The sequence below is a fragment of the Maylandia zebra genome, linkage group LG8 (assembly GCF_041146795.1).
Source record: "Maylandia zebra isolate NMK-2024a linkage group LG8, Mzebra_GT3a, whole genome shotgun sequence".
Taxonomy (NCBI): domain Eukaryota; kingdom Metazoa; phylum Chordata; class Actinopteri; order Cichliformes; family Cichlidae; genus Maylandia; species Maylandia zebra.
This window is the reverse complement of record NC_135174.1, coordinates 27,393,699-27,410,508: the sequence shown is the minus strand read 5'-3', so window position 1 is coordinate 27,410,508 and position 16,810 is coordinate 27,393,699. Positions and strand designations below refer to the sequence as shown.

At 40.5% G+C, this 16,810-nt stretch overlaps 1 protein-coding gene across 4 annotated transcripts in view; it reads right to left on the bottom strand.

Annotated features, from left to right (window-relative positions):
* srcin1b (SRC kinase signaling inhibitor 1b) overlaps nucleotides 1-1,213 on the bottom strand; it is a 141,428-nt gene extending 140,215 nt beyond the window's left edge. For all 4 annotated transcript variants that reach the window (XM_023153866.3, XM_076887737.1, XM_076887739.1 and 1 more), the window contains exon 1: nucleotides 909-1,213. The gene's annotated coding sequence lies outside the window, so the exon portion shown is untranslated. The remainder of the gene's footprint in view (nucleotides 1-908) is intronic.
* Nucleotides 1,214-16,810: the final 15,597 nt, after the last annotated feature.

The following is a 16,810-nucleotide window of genomic DNA, read 5'->3' as shown; positions in this document are numbered from 1 at the left end:
TATGAAGGCCAACAACCAAGGTTCACCAGCTGCACACTGCCTTACAGTGAGATTAGCTGTGTTAGTCTTTTCACCTGTCAGTGGGTTTAATGTTGTGGCTGATCAGTGTATGTGGACTTTCGGGCATTTGCAGAGCTTCCCAACTCCAGATGGCTGAAAATCTACGAGGAATGTAGAGATTAGTTTTTGGCTTCACTGCCAACTTCTATTTAGGGACTTTAAGAAAAACCCAAGCGCTACCTGTGTGAGTTTAATGCAGATGCGAAAAATCCACTTAAATCATTCCTCCACCTACCCAAGAATCAAAGTGGTGATACATATGCTTACTAGATGTGTTTTGTCTCCACCGCTTTTATATTTTTCAGCCACTGCATTAATGTCCAGCTCTCTTCCTGCTTGTATCACTGTTTCCATCTCCTCTCTGATCAGCAGCAACAGCAGCCTCAGTAAATCCATCAATAGCACTCTTTCACTCCGGTCCAGATGCCAGCCTCTGAGAGCCAGGACATCCACAGCCTCCTATCCGCTCAGGCAGTAAACAAGAACTGCTGCCAGACGCAACCGACACCAGCAGACATTCACACCCCCAAATACACACAGAGTCCTCTCAATATCTGCACTGAAATGCATTTCAAAGGCACTTTTGATACATACAAAATGGACTGCAGCACTCAAAACTGGTTATTCCAACGTGATGCGGTTACTCAATCAGAAGCTGTTTCGAAAATGAATAAAAAATAATAAGTTTGGAGAAGCTTCAAAAAAGTCTTCTTCCATAAAACATGCAGGGCAAAGATACATGTGCGGAAACAACACAGACAGCAAAACACTGAAGAGAAGAAGAGGGAGAGCGGTACTTTCCCAGCATCCCCCAGCACGTCAGAGAAAGGCACTCAAGTTAGAAATACCTGCAACTACAGAATGGACGGAGAGAGAGGGGACATGCCTGGGAAGGAGGAATTGCCCATTCTCCGCCTTGATGCACCTGTTCACTTTCCTCTACTGCACACTTTCTCTTTTATCTTCTTTATTCCCTCTTCTTTCTTCCCCTGTCACTCTTCTTCTGCTGTTGTTTCTTCCCGCTTCCTCTCTTCTTCAGGTCCAGTTTTTATCCCTTTCTTCTCAGCGTGTCCATGTCTCGGCTTCTTCAGGAGCTGTGTCAGCATGAGTGTGTGAAGCGCCTGTGATGGATATGAGAGAACGCTGGAGTGCAGAGGCGTTCCTAACCATGTCTTAGCATGGCCACTGAATAAACTCATCTTTTATGGATGCACAGCCCTCCCCGTCCTGCTTCTCTTAAAGGGACTGCACCCCGTTCCCGCTGCCTTTGATCTCATCGTGATACGCACAGGATCCGAATCGTGCGCTCACATGTGTCTGTGGGAATATACTGTGGTGTGGAGCATCAGTAATTCAGCATCACTGTGTGGGTTTGACACTTTTCCCTGTGCAGCTGAGGAGGGGGAAGCGATCGATCGGAGGATGAAAAGGAATCCAGAAAATTGGGGGTGAAGGAAAAGGGGGGGATGCTGATGTATCTCAGACAAACTAATGGTCGTGATAAATAATGAATAACAGCAAGCATAGCGTGGCATAGAAAACACTGATATCAGGATATCAAGAACAGGGCTGGGTACGCATGTGTGATGAAACAGTGCAGACACAGCTTATCTTTGTGTGTGTGTGTGTGTGTGTGTGTGTGTGTGTGTGTGTGTGTGTGTGTGTGTGTGTGTGTGTGTGTGTGTGTGTGTGTGTGTGTGTCCACTACAAAGGGATATTGTCAAAGTAAATCCTGGCCCAGCACCGGCTGTAATTCAATCTGCAGTTGAAGGCCATGAATTAATGAGACAGCGTGTGTGTGTTCAGGGTCAGAGAGGCTGTACGTCACACACACTGTGACACCTGGTAATAGGATCTCCAGGAAAGCGAGCGAAAACAGCATCTGAGAAAGTAAGAAAGAAATCCTGAACTCACCTGGAAACACAGGTGCACTGAAGTATAATAGAAAGTAAATATGATAAGCACTGATTAGAATTTATCATCTATGAAATCATTATTATTTCCATGTGTCTGAACAGATTGTAACTTTAAAATAAGTCGTGACTAATATTCTCCCTCTAAGCTTCCTTTCTTTAACATTTATTTTCATCAGCTAATCACCAACACCAGCAAATGACCAGAGGACTATACTACAAACAAAATTCCATTATGCACTCGGCTCCACTAAACCTAAAATTTCCTGCACAGCCTCAATCCTAAGCATGAAAACCCGGTGACCAACTACAAGAAACATCAAGCGGGGTATCAAACAATTATTTCTCCCACTGTAACAGTAAAATGCAACATTGTTTCAAAAAAGACAAGACATTAATGCTCCAGAAAATTGTTAATCGTGGGATTTATCGCACAGCGCAGTAAAATAAACATTTTAATTAAAGTGAATTATTATATCGCCGAGTGTGCTCTCAGCGCTGCTGTTTGTTTCTAAGGTGACGACTGCACACATTCGAGTTCTGGAACTTTAAACTGAATACATCTAATGTCATGGTCCTGCAGCTTAATAAGGGAGACGAGGAAATTGATTTAGTCTGTCGGCAGATAAAGTGAAATTGATTTTAATTATTGAGCAGGTATTCTTGGTGTGTGTTCTGTGTTCTAATAGCTGTAATTCCAGCGGCATTAAAGAGACTTAGCAGCAGATTAGAATTTTCAGCATCATCAAATTGATAAATCTTTACCTTCATGACATTACAAAGGCCAGATTGTGCTTCATTCACTGGGTTTAGTAAGGTAGTAAAACATATTCCCCTAGCAGAGAATCTAAACTGCACTTAAGGATCAAAGAAAAAGAGTCATTTCCGTCTTATGTTAAACCCAGAACATGACCTACTCCTGACCAGATGACGCATTCGGCACACATTACCATAGTGTGCTATTCAAGTTTCAGTTTATTCAGGTAGTTTTTCTGCTGTGATGTGATGCCACCACGATTCTTTTCTTTTGCTGCTCTAAAAGTACAGGTAGACTTTCAAGACACTAGTGTAACTTTCTTTGACGGCATGCGTTATCGCGACAGGGGTGCCATGAAAATTAGGGAAAAAGTTCACTTCTCACTTCCAGCAACAGAGAGTATAAAACATGTGCATAGCCTCTGACTGTGAATAATGAAGCCAGTGCACAAGACCCTTAGGCCTGCATTCTAATGGCCAGTAGGGGGTGACTCACCTCTTTGCAAAAAGATTGAGTCCTAGAAAACTCTACAGGAAGACCTCCCTCGACCTGTGCAAACACTTTCCTGATAAGTACATGGGTGCTATCACTAGCTAATAAGATAAATCAGTGAGTGGTTATGAGTTTTTGTGTTCCAGAAAATACATAAATCGAGCCTGAGGTGCAAAGCTTCTAATGGCAGAAACACTGATATCTGAGTGGAAGTTGGTTCGCTAGCCAAATTTCTTCGATAAGTAACATGATGCAGTTCCATGATTACATACAATAATGTAAATCAAAGGATCACAGTTATAATTGCATTTAATTTAATGAGTGTAGCTTGTGTGTAAATGATGTGTAAACTGAACTTCTTAATTTTGCTGCACCTTAGAACAAAGTTTACTAAAACTTTTATGTAAGAGACGAGTGTGGGATGTGTGCTCTGACAGAGTGGACAGGATGCTGTACACCCGCCAACACGGAGCCTTGTTTGTTGCCTAGTGGCCTGAATTGACGTGCTGGTAAATAAAACATAGCTATAAATTAAAGATGGCACTCACTGGGCCTTGGGGGGATGGATGGACGCTCGTGTGCTTGTCATAATGCTCTGGAGTGTGTGCTTTTTGCCTTTGAGCTACTCGCCCTCACTTTGCTGCACACATACACACCCCCACAGGTGTCACAGGTGGCTAATAGAAACATATAACATTGTGATGTATGCTCGGCCTTGATTTCTCTCTCGAAAGCTCATTGAGAGGTGACATCAGAGGCACTTTTCTATAGGTGGCGAAGCAATTAGCGCGCACAGCCACAGCTTAGCGAGAAACAAATGCACCCTGAGGAGAGAGAAACAGTGGAAATGTAATTACAGAGGGGTGAAAAAGGCTTGTTTACATGCTTCTTAGGTGGATTAAAAGCAGATTTTGACTTTATAAACACTGGATTGCAATATTTAAATGTAAAGCAAAAATTTGGAGAGTGCAGTGCAGAATGCGGGAGGGGGGATTGTGGTTAAAAGAAAGAACACTAGGAGGAGGAGGAGACTGAGGGGGTGACAGGCTGACAGGCCTGAATGACAGACCAAGCAGAAAAACAGACAGATGAAGAGAGAAGGAATAAATACAGAGCAGTGACAGGAAAAAGAGAGGAAAGGCAGAGAGACAGACAGAGATGACAGGATAATTAGAGATTCATGGATTCCTGGTTGACCGGTGAGAGGAAGAGCAGCTGCTCTCTTGCTACGTCTGGCCAGGGGGGCTGAATAATGAATCGCGATACTGGAAACACGCGCTGTAACCCCACATACGCCACGCCGTGCGGCAGCAATTACCCGCAGACAGATGAAGAGGCAGGTGGAGAGAACTTCAAAAGGACTCACGGTGTCCCTGTTAACTGCCATATGTCAGGAAAAGGGGACACCAGTTCAAGTCCAGTGACAGCAGGGCTGTACACAGACCTGCTGAAGGTTCACGGGTGAAAATGAAAAAGTGGCACCCCTGTCACGATAACACATGCCGTCAAAGAAAGTTACACTAGTGTCATGAAAGTCTACCTGTACTTTTAGAGCAGCAAAAGAAAAGAATCGTGGTGGCATCACATCACAGCAGAAAAACTGAACCTTGAATAGCACACTATGGTAATGTGTGCCGAATGCGTCATCTGGTCAGGAGTAGGTCATGTTCTGGGTTTAACATAAGACGAAATGACTCTTTTTCTTTGATCCTTAAGTGCAGTTTAGATTCTCTGCTAGGGGAATATGTTTTACTACCTTACTAAACCCAGTGAATGAAGCACAATCTGTCCTTTGTAATGTCATGAAGGTAAAGATTTATCAATTTGATGATGCTGAAAATGTCTAAATGTTTTCAGACTATTTCCCAGATAATTTCCCACGTGAGCATAAATGGCGACTCATTGTCACAATTTGTGCTCATTTTACTTTCCCTTCAGGCTCTTATTTTGAAAGTTTAGTTGTCGTGTTAGTTTGCTGTCCTGGTTATCATCACGGTGGTCATCAATCTTATTCAGATGCTTTACCAAAATTAATGCAGCAGTTATAATTCCAAATATTCCTGTATGATTTCCTGTCAAAAAGCCTGATGCACTCACTCAAGTGACTTTATTTTGTCATGCCAATTAAGGCCACTTGCAGAGAAGGTCAGCAGGAGCTGCACTGTGTCTTTGTGGAACTAGAGAAAGTATATGATAAGAGAGGAACTGTGGTACTGCATGAGGAAGTCACTTAATGGTACATGGACTGGTTCTTGTGTTGCACTTTTCTTTTTTATTGAGCAGTCAAAGTGCTTTATACAACATGCCTCGTTCACTCGTGAAACCACTTCTTTCTGTCTCTAAGTGCTTTCTAGCACTTCTATCTATTCACACACATTGAGACGCCTGTGAATGCATCAGGAGCGACTCCACCAACCTCCTTATTAGTGAAAGACGTGCTCCACCTCAGAGAAGCCTGTGAGGGCACGGAGCAAAGCTGGATGGCAGCATACAGTCACTATAACGTCACAGTGGTTATGACCATCTTTAAGCTACAGCCTTTACAATCCCCACATTTTGTGTGGGCAAATCTGATGGCACCGCACCACAGATATGATCAAAGATGGCTCACGAGCACAGTGGACTTTTACATGGTCAGCAGCCATGAATTATATATGTTTTTAATTGCTGGCTGCAGGCGTAGGCAGTGTGCCAGCAGCCAGCTCTGGCCCTCCATTATCAGCTTTATGCTATAGGTCAGGTCAGAGAGCCCACATAAAGGACTCAGTCAGGTCCAGGATCAATTCAGAGATGCTTGTAGATAACTGGACATTTCCAAAAATGAGCTTAGCAAATGCAGGATGAGTACAGGTCTGCAGAACTCACAATACCTTAGAGCTGAGGTATCCTGAGTAGTTTGGGAGGAGGAGGATTTTTGGAGTTTAAACAGATAGGAGGCAAACCTGGATAGACACAGGGATATAAAAACAGAGAAGAGAACATCAGAGTGAAATAAAGCATGTTTCACAGTCATTAAATCCACAGCTTGATAGATGAGGTATTTTAGCAACTGAGAATCAAAAGCTTCAAACTCCTGCTGGAAAAAACAACATAAAGCCAGAATTAATCAAAGACACCTTGTCATTAAAACAATAAAACTAATGTATCAGTGTGTTAACATATTATATTGGGCAAGTCTGTCATTAAATACGGATGAAATTATTGAAACGGTCTCAGGCTGCCTTTCAATTAGATGCCATCCATCTGGGTTCAGAAGAATGTCTACTTTATTGATCTCTGCATTTAACCCATTCACTCAGTGAAGCAGTGGGCAGCCATTGGGCACCCGGGGAGCAGTGGATTTGAACCACCTCCCGGTCATGGGGCCACCACTCTACCTACTGAGCTATCCCTGCCCCTGCTAAATGGCTCAAACACCTTTTGTTTGTCACTGCTCTGGTTTTAATTCAGTTCTTCTATTTTTAGACTTCACAAGAATCGGGCAGACAGACACTTTGATCCTTGCGTGAATGTGAGTTATTATGCCAAAAGTGGGTCAGGTAAACACCCCGCTATGTTATTTTAATGCATTTCTAAGACTGAGCGGACAGATTTGAATGGCCCTCCTGGATGTCATGTAATGATTTAGAGAGACAAAGAAGAGAAAGCGTTGCAGCCACTGGAACTGTGGGAGCTGCTGCAGCAGGGCTCATATTGACTAATTAATTAGGATGGAAAAGCTCCGGCACAAAAAATAAACAGTTGAGAAATAATGAGTGCTGTACAAGTATGTGCCATTTCTTTTTAATCTTGCTCTCTGCAAATTTTAACACTAAAACACACTCAGCCAAGGATGCAGTACCAGCAAAGAATTATTAAGATGCTATATATTATAGATTTTTTACTTCAACTTTCTGTTGCTGCCCAACAAAATTGTCGGCTGTTCTTTTTTATGCTTCTCAGTTATCACTGAGTCAATATCTAAATTTTTTATGTAATACTGGTCAATTTAACAGTCAGGGGAGTCCGTGGTCAGGCACAGGAAGGCAGGCACTGTGTAAACAATCCAGGTGAGAGAAGCAGGGAAAAGGCAGTCCAGGAGGTCATACAACATGAGGTCAACACGAGGAAGAGCTGGACACACTCAAACGAGGGCAACCGCCTAATTGGGTGTAGATGAAACTGGTGAGGGTGGGGCGGACAATTACAAAGCAGTGAAAACTGAAAACTGACAGAGGAGCAAAGTGATGAGCCGCCTTTCTCATTGCTCAAACTGCACATCCTCGACTCCTCTCTTTATGTGTTATTAACTCCTACCAGAAACACAAGCGGAGGAGGTGAGGACGAGATGAGAGCAGAGAGGAGTTGAAGGAAACGGGCATTTAACCAAAAATGAGCCTTATTTTTAAGAGACGTCAATTAAATATGATAGTGGCGCAGCAGCTGTGTCATAAATCGTTTTATTATAGCCCAACCACTGTGGGATTTTATGATGTCAGATGTAACAATGCTCAGTTTTAATTAAATTCACAACATGGCACAATGTGACAAGATATTCTCCTTTTTTTAATTATCCACACATAAAAAGTGAAAGGCGTGCAATTTATCATCTTAAATAACTGAAACTTATGAAAGGAGATGAAAGAATTTCCTTCCTGTATATTTCAATAACAAAAAATCATAATCGAGTGAAGCTTTTGTGGCTTCGTGATAATTTCATTGTACTCATTTCTATTGTTTTCATTTAACTGTGTGCATTTAATATCAATATGTTGGTGCAAATGGTTCAGGATGAGTGGAAGGTATTTATGTGAGGAGACTATTTTACCATGAAACCAAGTATGACCAAGAAAGACAGGAGGATGGAAAGCAAAAACAAAACCAACACAACCATGTTCATGTTCGTGTCCTGAGGGGGCATGTCTAGAAACATCTGTAGTAGCAACAACTGCATGCATTATGTTTTTTTCTAAATGTATTACATTTCATATATTGACATGAAAAAGTTGTTTTGACTTTACCTCCACTTTAGATTAGCGAGGCTGTGACACCAAGAGTGCAGCGGGTTGATGACCACTGGTTGGAGCACAGATAGGAGAGAGCAGTGATGCTCTGCTTAACGTGAAAATAAATTCCTGTCAAATTCAAATTATTTCCTTTGTCATGCTGATAATATTACAGTGTGAACAGTTATGATTTGACAAAAAAAGAAAAAAAAAAGAGAGCAAATATGTGAATATAGGAGATGACCTAGTTGTTCTGTCTCTTATAGTTCCAGCTTGCAGCAGTTGCTCAGGGTCTGTTCAAGTTATCATGTGCAGTATGATGTTTGAAGAGTGAAGAGATAAATAAGGATTGATCTGAAGCTTCCCCCCTCACTCCATTTGGCAGACTAAATACTAAAATTTGGGTCACATCGTCAGTGCAGTACCAGTGCTGTAAACTCTATGCTCACGCTGATATGCTGACACCAAAATTTTCTATTTGTACACGTAAAAATAGCTTTTAGAGCTCTCTGTCTTCTGTACGGCACATTTGTGGTGCAGTTATTGTAAGGCAAAACTGAAAAATCTTTAGGTGACATACAACCCAGGTGCAACTGGACTTTTTTAATCCCTGGTGGTGATAAAATGTATTCCTCTAGCACTTTATTGTGAAACAACGTAAGGTTGTGACGGAGGTGACATTGTTCCATCTACACTGATCCATGCACAGCTTTTCAATATTTTACGACGTACGAACAGTGAAAGGATTCGTCATATTTTACAAGATCCGTGTAAAACGGAAAAATGTACATCAGAATTCTCCATAAGGGTGATATCTGCAAATTCTTATTTTGATTGGTTGTACTGAAGTCATGGATTTGTGGCTGCCATCCGTGAGATAGGTTGGAAACATCCTCCTGAAAAGTGTCAGGAAGAATCATCTGACCGTGATGTTTCTTAAGGTTTTCATTCAACAGTGATCCACCATGAAACAGGAAGTTCTTTTCAAGGGGTCAAAAAGGCTTAAAAAGTTCTCGAAAATTGGCAACATACATCTGAAACGATGAGAGCTTTCATCACTATGGGTCTTATGTGGTAAAATGACTTCAGCACCACCTACAAAATGTTTATGAAGCAGCCGTGGCGTTACACTTAACTACACCTTTGTTTATGAAATCCAAGCATATCATGTAAAATCTATGATGTATAAAAAATTCCTCCTGGGTCTGTACATTAAATCCAACTGGAAGTCTACACTTTTAAATTTAAGATGTTGTAGCATGCTGAATTTCAATCATTCATCACAGCAGAGATTGTTATGACTCAGGGTGAATTGTCCAACATGTTCCAAATGTCACATGTTTGAGTCCAAATCTGGAGACATCTAGATGTTAATATTTAGTCATAGTCAAAGTGCCACCTAGTGGCAAAAGGAAGTTATAAGTACCTTATTGGTGTAGCAGCCAATTAGGCATCCACAAGACAGGAAACACCTCGAATGCAGCACACCTCAGTGTCCAAGGGATCCATCTTTGTTGGTTATGGTTTGTCAAATTTGAGTTTCCTGTTGAGGATATTTAACCTTAAAAAATTAAAGTGTGTTTAATAATTTGATTAACGTTGACTTAATCCCATTTTTATGAAAATATGCGAGTTGACTTTGTAAGGAATACAAAGACATGTAGAAAGCATTTGAAGCGCATAAGCAGTGAAAACATTTGACTTTTATGCTGTAATGTGTCAACGGTGTATTCTTGGACTGGGTTTTATTTGATTACGATGCTTAGCTTGTTGTTGGGTTCATGATTGGTGGCTGCAGCGCTCCCAAAGGGCAAAACGCTGACAATATGAGTCATACACATGATCTACCCAAGTAATTTGCTGCTAACTGATTGCTCTGTGTACAAGCTGTCTGGCTTTCCTCACCCTAATGGAAGCACCTCTATTTGGGTTTGGCAGCTACAAAATAACAGTAATCACCTGCTTTGTCAGTGTTAGATTTCTGGTCCAAAGAAAACTTCATAAGCAGCCTAATTCTGCTGTCACAGGCATTATATCAACAGATTTTCTTCCAGTTTGGCTGGATACAGGTGGCAGCAAACCAGAGACAACTGAGCTAAATAGCAAAGCTTCACTTTGTATTCCAGTGAGCCCACTAATGCGATGCTTAATCCAAAGGGTAAACTAGGACCTGCAGTGATATACGCGAGCCAAAAAGACAAAAGAGCTCGGGTCTGTCTCAAAAGCAATAAAGAAATAAGACAGAAAATGTGTGTGTGTGTGTATGTATATATATATATATATATATATATATATATATATATATATATATATATATATATATATTAAGAAGAAGTAACTGCTCTCACAGCTAGAGATTGACTAGGTACGGCACATATGCTACAGCAAGGGGGTGCCATGACAACAGGTCAGGGGGGAGATATCATCATCACCCCCACCTGAGATTGCGTACCAAGCCCCAAGTATGACTGAAGAAGTAGCATTGAGTGTGAGAGGAACTGACCTGAACGATAGGATCAGTAAAGCGCTATACAAATACAGACCATTTACCATCATGGCGACGCTCGTAAAGAAAGACAGGACCCTCAAACTCCCAGACCTCTGGTACAGGACCCGAGCTTGAAGGATAAAGACCGCCCACAGGGGCGAGAGAGACACATAAGTCTGAATATAATGAATGAAAGGAGGAATATGTGGAATGCAATGCATTTCAAATTTTTGTAGTTAAATTAATTAAAAAGTAGTTTTTAGTGCGAACAGCTAATCAGCAATTTAAAAACCAAGTTTTTACTATTTTAAAGAAGACAAAGGTCCAGACAGCAACAACAAATGAAACAAAGCTCATTTATTTCAGCGTTCACCTATCCTTCCCTACCCTATTCATTGGCCAGGTACTTCTAACTTATTATTAGTTGGACTGTACATTTTCAATAGTGTTAGATCTTCATTAATTTGGAATGCTTGATGCAAATGTTCATTCATGCTGGGAAAACATATTCCAAATTGATGATAAAAATAAGTAAGTAAATAGAAGGTGAAAGGCAAGAAACGACTAATGACAAAGGGTGGCTCATAGTCTCAACACCCAACTCAGCGTTGTTGGGGCTGTCATAGGGCACCAGTCTGTCACAGCGCTAACACAGAGAGACAGCCAATTTAGCCACCAGTTAGCCTAACAGCCGTGGTAGATCAACCCTGTAGATCAAAGACAGTTTTTCCCTTTAACTTTGTGGGTTTTATCCTATAAATTTGCTCATTTTTTCTCGTTTTCATATAAATATGTAATTTATTCTTCATAACTTCAAAATCTGTGTTCAATGTTTTCCTGATAAATCTGTGGAGGATTTTCTCATGTTTTTACTTCTTCCTTCCTGAGGAAAAAGTTTTTTTTAAATATAAATTTTTTATTTTTTCCTCTTAGATTTGAGTTTTCTTCTCATAATTTTCTCTCAGGAATTTAAATTTTACTTGTTAAAAAAAAGAAGTCATAGACTAAAACATATTGGATGAGAGAAATAATGTCAAACATTCCACTAGAATGTTCATTCATATTAAAAACCAAACACTGGGTGTTTAAAGGTCTGAGACTTGTTTCTCTCTTTTTACTCATCATTTTTGTGAGAGTTTGGATTTCAGTGTGTTGAACATGAGGGTGAAACATTTTTCCTTTCCGTATCCTGTATATTTGTATCTCAGTATCATTTGCCACAGCTACAAATTAATGTGCAGTTTCATTTGGCCTGTGTTAGTGAAGGTCACCGTGTCCCTTAAAGCTATCCCAGCATGCACTGACTGAAAGTCGGTCAGGCTGACAAGGAGCCAACATGACCATATTTTTTATCTGAGGGCATTTCTAAAGCACCACTTGACCTGAGTTGCATGTCATTTTGCTGTAAAGAAAAAAAAGACTAAACATCAAGGTGAGAGTGGACCGGCTTCATTCACAAAGGCCACGATTCAAACCTGTAAGAGAAGCGATTTCAAACGAAAAGCTAAGAGTTTAAGAAGCATCAGCATCTCTCTGCCTTCCAGTTGTGCATGAAAGGCTGAAAAATTACAATTTTCTCCTCTTTTCTAAGCATCGATCCCAGCCAAGCAACACAGTCTGCATTTTAATTCCTACTAACAGCCAGTTTGCTAATTAACTATTTTGTGCATCACATTTTAAAAGTAAGAGTAAACAAATGTCCTTCACAGCTTCTCACACACCTTTTAGAACAGAAAGTTCACTCAACTGAACGATAATTAGCAGTAAAAGCTGAAACTAGAGAATTAGAGCTTTGTAATTATTATTTAGAAAGGTCAGTAAAGTCATTTACTTTCAACTGAAATCTAATGACTGCATTTTACAACCTTAGAAAACGGTGCATGTTCTGCTATCAGCTCCAGCACAGCACACAGTGCAGAAAGCTACAAAGTAAAAGTTCGTTGGTCAGATAAGTGACAATGAGATAAAGTCTTCTTGTGCAGGGTGAGAGTGGGTAAGGTGGGCAGGGAGACGAGCTCAAAGCAGGTACTCTGAGTAAACACATGTAAGCATAAAACAGTACAAACAGGTCGGTAAACTCGAGCTCCTTTTTAACCAAACTTTAACCAAAGTAGTTTCTTTTTAAAATATGGTTCCTGTTTCCCACGACGACAAAAGCATTTATGCTGCTGCAAAGAAAATGTGTGTTCATGCAACTTTTAATGCAACACAAAAATATTAGAAACATAGCAGACACAAGAAAATGACAACAGTTTGAAAAGAGACAAAGTATCAAAGTTAGTATCAGTTTTTCCCTTGTTGATTATTGTACACACAGACATATGATAGATGAATTCAGTGAATTTTATTTTATGCACACAAAAAGCAAACAAAAAAATTGCAGGACATCAGGAGCTTAATTTTATTTATTTGATCATTTATTTTTGGATTTGATTGATCATATATTCAGATGCACTTTTAATGGCAGACGTTTCTTTATCATTTCAAGCTGCTGATCCAAATTCAGTGATTTCCGCACCAGGAGTTATCAAACACAGGCCCATTGAATCACACACTTTGGCTGGATTCATTTTTAAATATCTGACTCTTGCACTGAGTGTTAAAACCTAAAGGCGTGCTCTCAGTTCCCCTCCTGAAAAGATTAGAAAATTATTTCTTCCGTCTCTTTTTCATGGATTGTTGAACTTGAGCTGAGGAGACTCATTTCTTTTTTCCACTCGGGCTCTCCAAAGAAATTAAATCAGTTATCATGTAGCCCTAATTGTGTCGCTCATTCACACGGCTCTTTTTGAAGCCTTCCTGACCTGTCTGCCTTCTGTCTCTTTTACCCTTTAATTTACCTGCCCATCTAGGCCAACAGAGAAAAGAATTTGTTGCCATAGCAACGCCTTGGCAGTAAGAGGAAGGGTTACCCGAGCACACTGGTATTTAAACACACACACACACACAGAGCGAGAGCGCAGGTCAGTGGAGAAATCAGCTCTTCAGCTTCTGCAGCAGCAGAGGATCTGTGCACAGTAACCTTAAGGCAGCCTTTCATGTTGCTCCACCAAAGGGCTTCCAGATTTGTCTTTTAATGTTCATCTAGTTTGGAGGCTGTTAAAAGCTTCACAGTAATCTATTTTAAGTCAGAGCGGGCCCTTCGCTCGGAGCGTCTTCAGGAAAATGTTTCGTGACTTTTCTGCACTAAAGTCACCGGAAGTCTTTCCAGAAATAAAATGCAAAAGAAAATATTGAAGCTGTCAGCAAAACCATGCCACATAAAAATATGAATAAAATAAATCAAAAACACTATTTTTCTTCAAAGAAGAAAAAGAATTGAATCGTCTTATCAACAGGGTTTCCCATCATGCAGCAGGAGAGTCCCCGCAGAGGGACACCACAGGCAGACCCTCCTTTACTATGTACGTTTTAAGTCTTTACTTCAGGAGGAATAAACTTGCTGCTCTCTCTGCTTCAGTGTCAGACAGCAGAGGTGAAGGTTCAGATCTTTACTGATCCTCGTAACTTCCACCAGGCAGCTTTTTTACATTTACATTGTTTTACCAACTTGCTAAAACACTGGTTTGCTGTGGGACAGTTATCTATGACTAGTTAATCTGTTGTATGCACTTATTTTCCCTTAGAAAAAAGTTGTTAAAAGCTTTTCTGCTATTGAGATCCTCAGTCTGATCCTACAGTATCTGGATGGCAAGAATTCACGAAGGGAAGACGTCACAGAGGGGAAAGAACAGAAACTGACCACGAACCAAAGACAAGAGTATGAAAAAGAACCAGGGAGCAGGTAGAGCGGCGTCAGTCATGCAGACAAATTGCATGCGTCACGTTGGATCCAGATGGGCTGTCAAAACTGTCTGATGGCACAGGCAAAGGAAGTGATGACGTGTCAGCTAACATAGAGGTTATTTTGTTCAGACATGAGTACCTGTGTCTCACAGCATGTGTTTAACATTCAGAAACTAGAAGATGCTACCTTATAAAGTGGAGTTATTCAGCTTTGCCTTATTTTCTGTCACTTATCTTGAATATTTACATCAAACATGGACAAAACATAATGTAAATATATCATAAACTAGAGGAAATACTTCTGAATCTGAGTTCCTGCCAATACAGATACTGTACACCATATCAATCAATGCATAAACAAAGCCACATTAGGGTTAGTCAGTGTGGGCCTCTTTAATGACACAGCAGATAGCTCTGAGGGGTCTGTGAGCCCCCCCCCCCCCCATGTACCACCAAGTTTCTGTATCGTTATATAATCTTTAAGCTCCATACTGGCCAGATGTCATTAAAATGAAGTACTTTTTAGTTTGTTTTTTACTGAAGTCTTTAATTAATCTTAAGCTGACTTTGTGACATCACCTAAACCTCAGCAATGCCTTTACAGGTCCCTCTGTGATTGAGATTTTTTTTTTTTTTTTTAACAAATTGTAAAAGTGTCTTGTAACATTAATTGCGACTTTTTTGCCCCTTTGATATGAATTTCCATTCATTTGGCAAACATAATGGATAGCTGTGAATGTTTTTACCATCGCAAGCTTTGATTTTATTGTAATTTTCCACTTCGAATGACTACATTGTGATGTTTGCACTGAATCGTGGATAACAGACCCAGATTAATAGGATTTACTGCTGCAGAAGCCTCAAGGCAGACACTTAATACCTAGCATGAACGCACGAGATGATTCAGGTTAACCCCTTTTTGCATGAAATTGATTAAAAACTATAGTTGATGTTTTTCAATGTGTCATAAATATGGGAAACAGAACAAGAAACAAATGGAGCCTAAAAAAACAAACAAAAAAAAACAAAAAAAAAAACAAGGATACACCTCCCCGGACCGTCACTTACCCACTGCCAAACGGGTCATGCTGGATGATGGTCTCATCTATGGTCTCTGCAGACTCTTTCACATCTGTCACACATGCTCAGTGTGAATTTGCTGTCTGCGATGAGATCAGGGTGCCAATAACAGAGCTGCCAGTTCTGTGTGTTCTCAGGCTGACGCCAACTGAACAGCGGTGTGCTAGCACAGGTCTGACTGAAGGACATCAGGTCTGCGTGTCACCTCATGGTGTCTAACAGTTTGGCCAAAACATGCTGAAGGAGCCCACTGGAGGTCAGGTACCAGTCATGCTGCTGGGTTAAGGTCCTTCATCAGCTCTTTTCTCGTGTAACAGCCCATAAATGTGCCACCCTGGAGGAGCTGGACTATGTGCAACCTAAATGGACTGTAGGCATGATGCAAACCCACCAGCCACAAGGACAAAAAAAAACAAAAGAGCTAGAGTCAGGAGGGACGAGGAGCGATCATCAAGCTGTGGTCACCTGTTAAACCATGACCTCCATGGAGGTAGTCTCATTTCCTCTCCAGCGCACCTGTAGTCACGTCCATTTGCACTAAAGGAGCTGAAACAGGCTCGCAGTGGTTTCTGCTCCAAACTGGACAGGCTGGCATCCCTTTGTTATGCTTTAACCGACTTTACTTAATCTGATCAAAGTTTGAGTAGTAAAAATAATCATTTTAAATTCAGAATCTTTAATATGAAAGTTTATTCAACATATAAAACATCTGAAAACATTTCATGTCAATAAAAGTCACAAATGCTGTTCAACATAATAAAATGAGTGGAAACTAAATTTGTCTTTGAATGAATAATGCCCATGTGGGTATACATGCAAACATTTCAGCAACAAATCTTCATGATAAAATCCAAAAATGAAGTGTAGTCAATCGCCCCCCTCCCCCCTGCTGGATTTTTAATTTAAAAAAAGAAAAAAAAAAAGCTGGTGCATATTTTCCAAATAAATTCTAAGCAGAAAAACATTTTGTAATTATTGCATTTTCTCTCCACCTCAACACCAGCTCTGCTTTTTGGTGTAAACTACACTTTCCCCAATTACACAGAAAACTGTCAGAAATCATCGACCTATTAAAAAAAAAGGGTTATGACAGAGTTGATGTATAGCTTTGACCGCATCTCCTCTGCAGTTAGCTTTTTACTCTCGTAAAACCAAAACAAGACAGATTCCCCTTCACCATCATTGTGCAAATACAGCAGTGAAATAGCTTTTACTGTTACACGAATTAAAGCTGGTTCTGTTTAAGGCA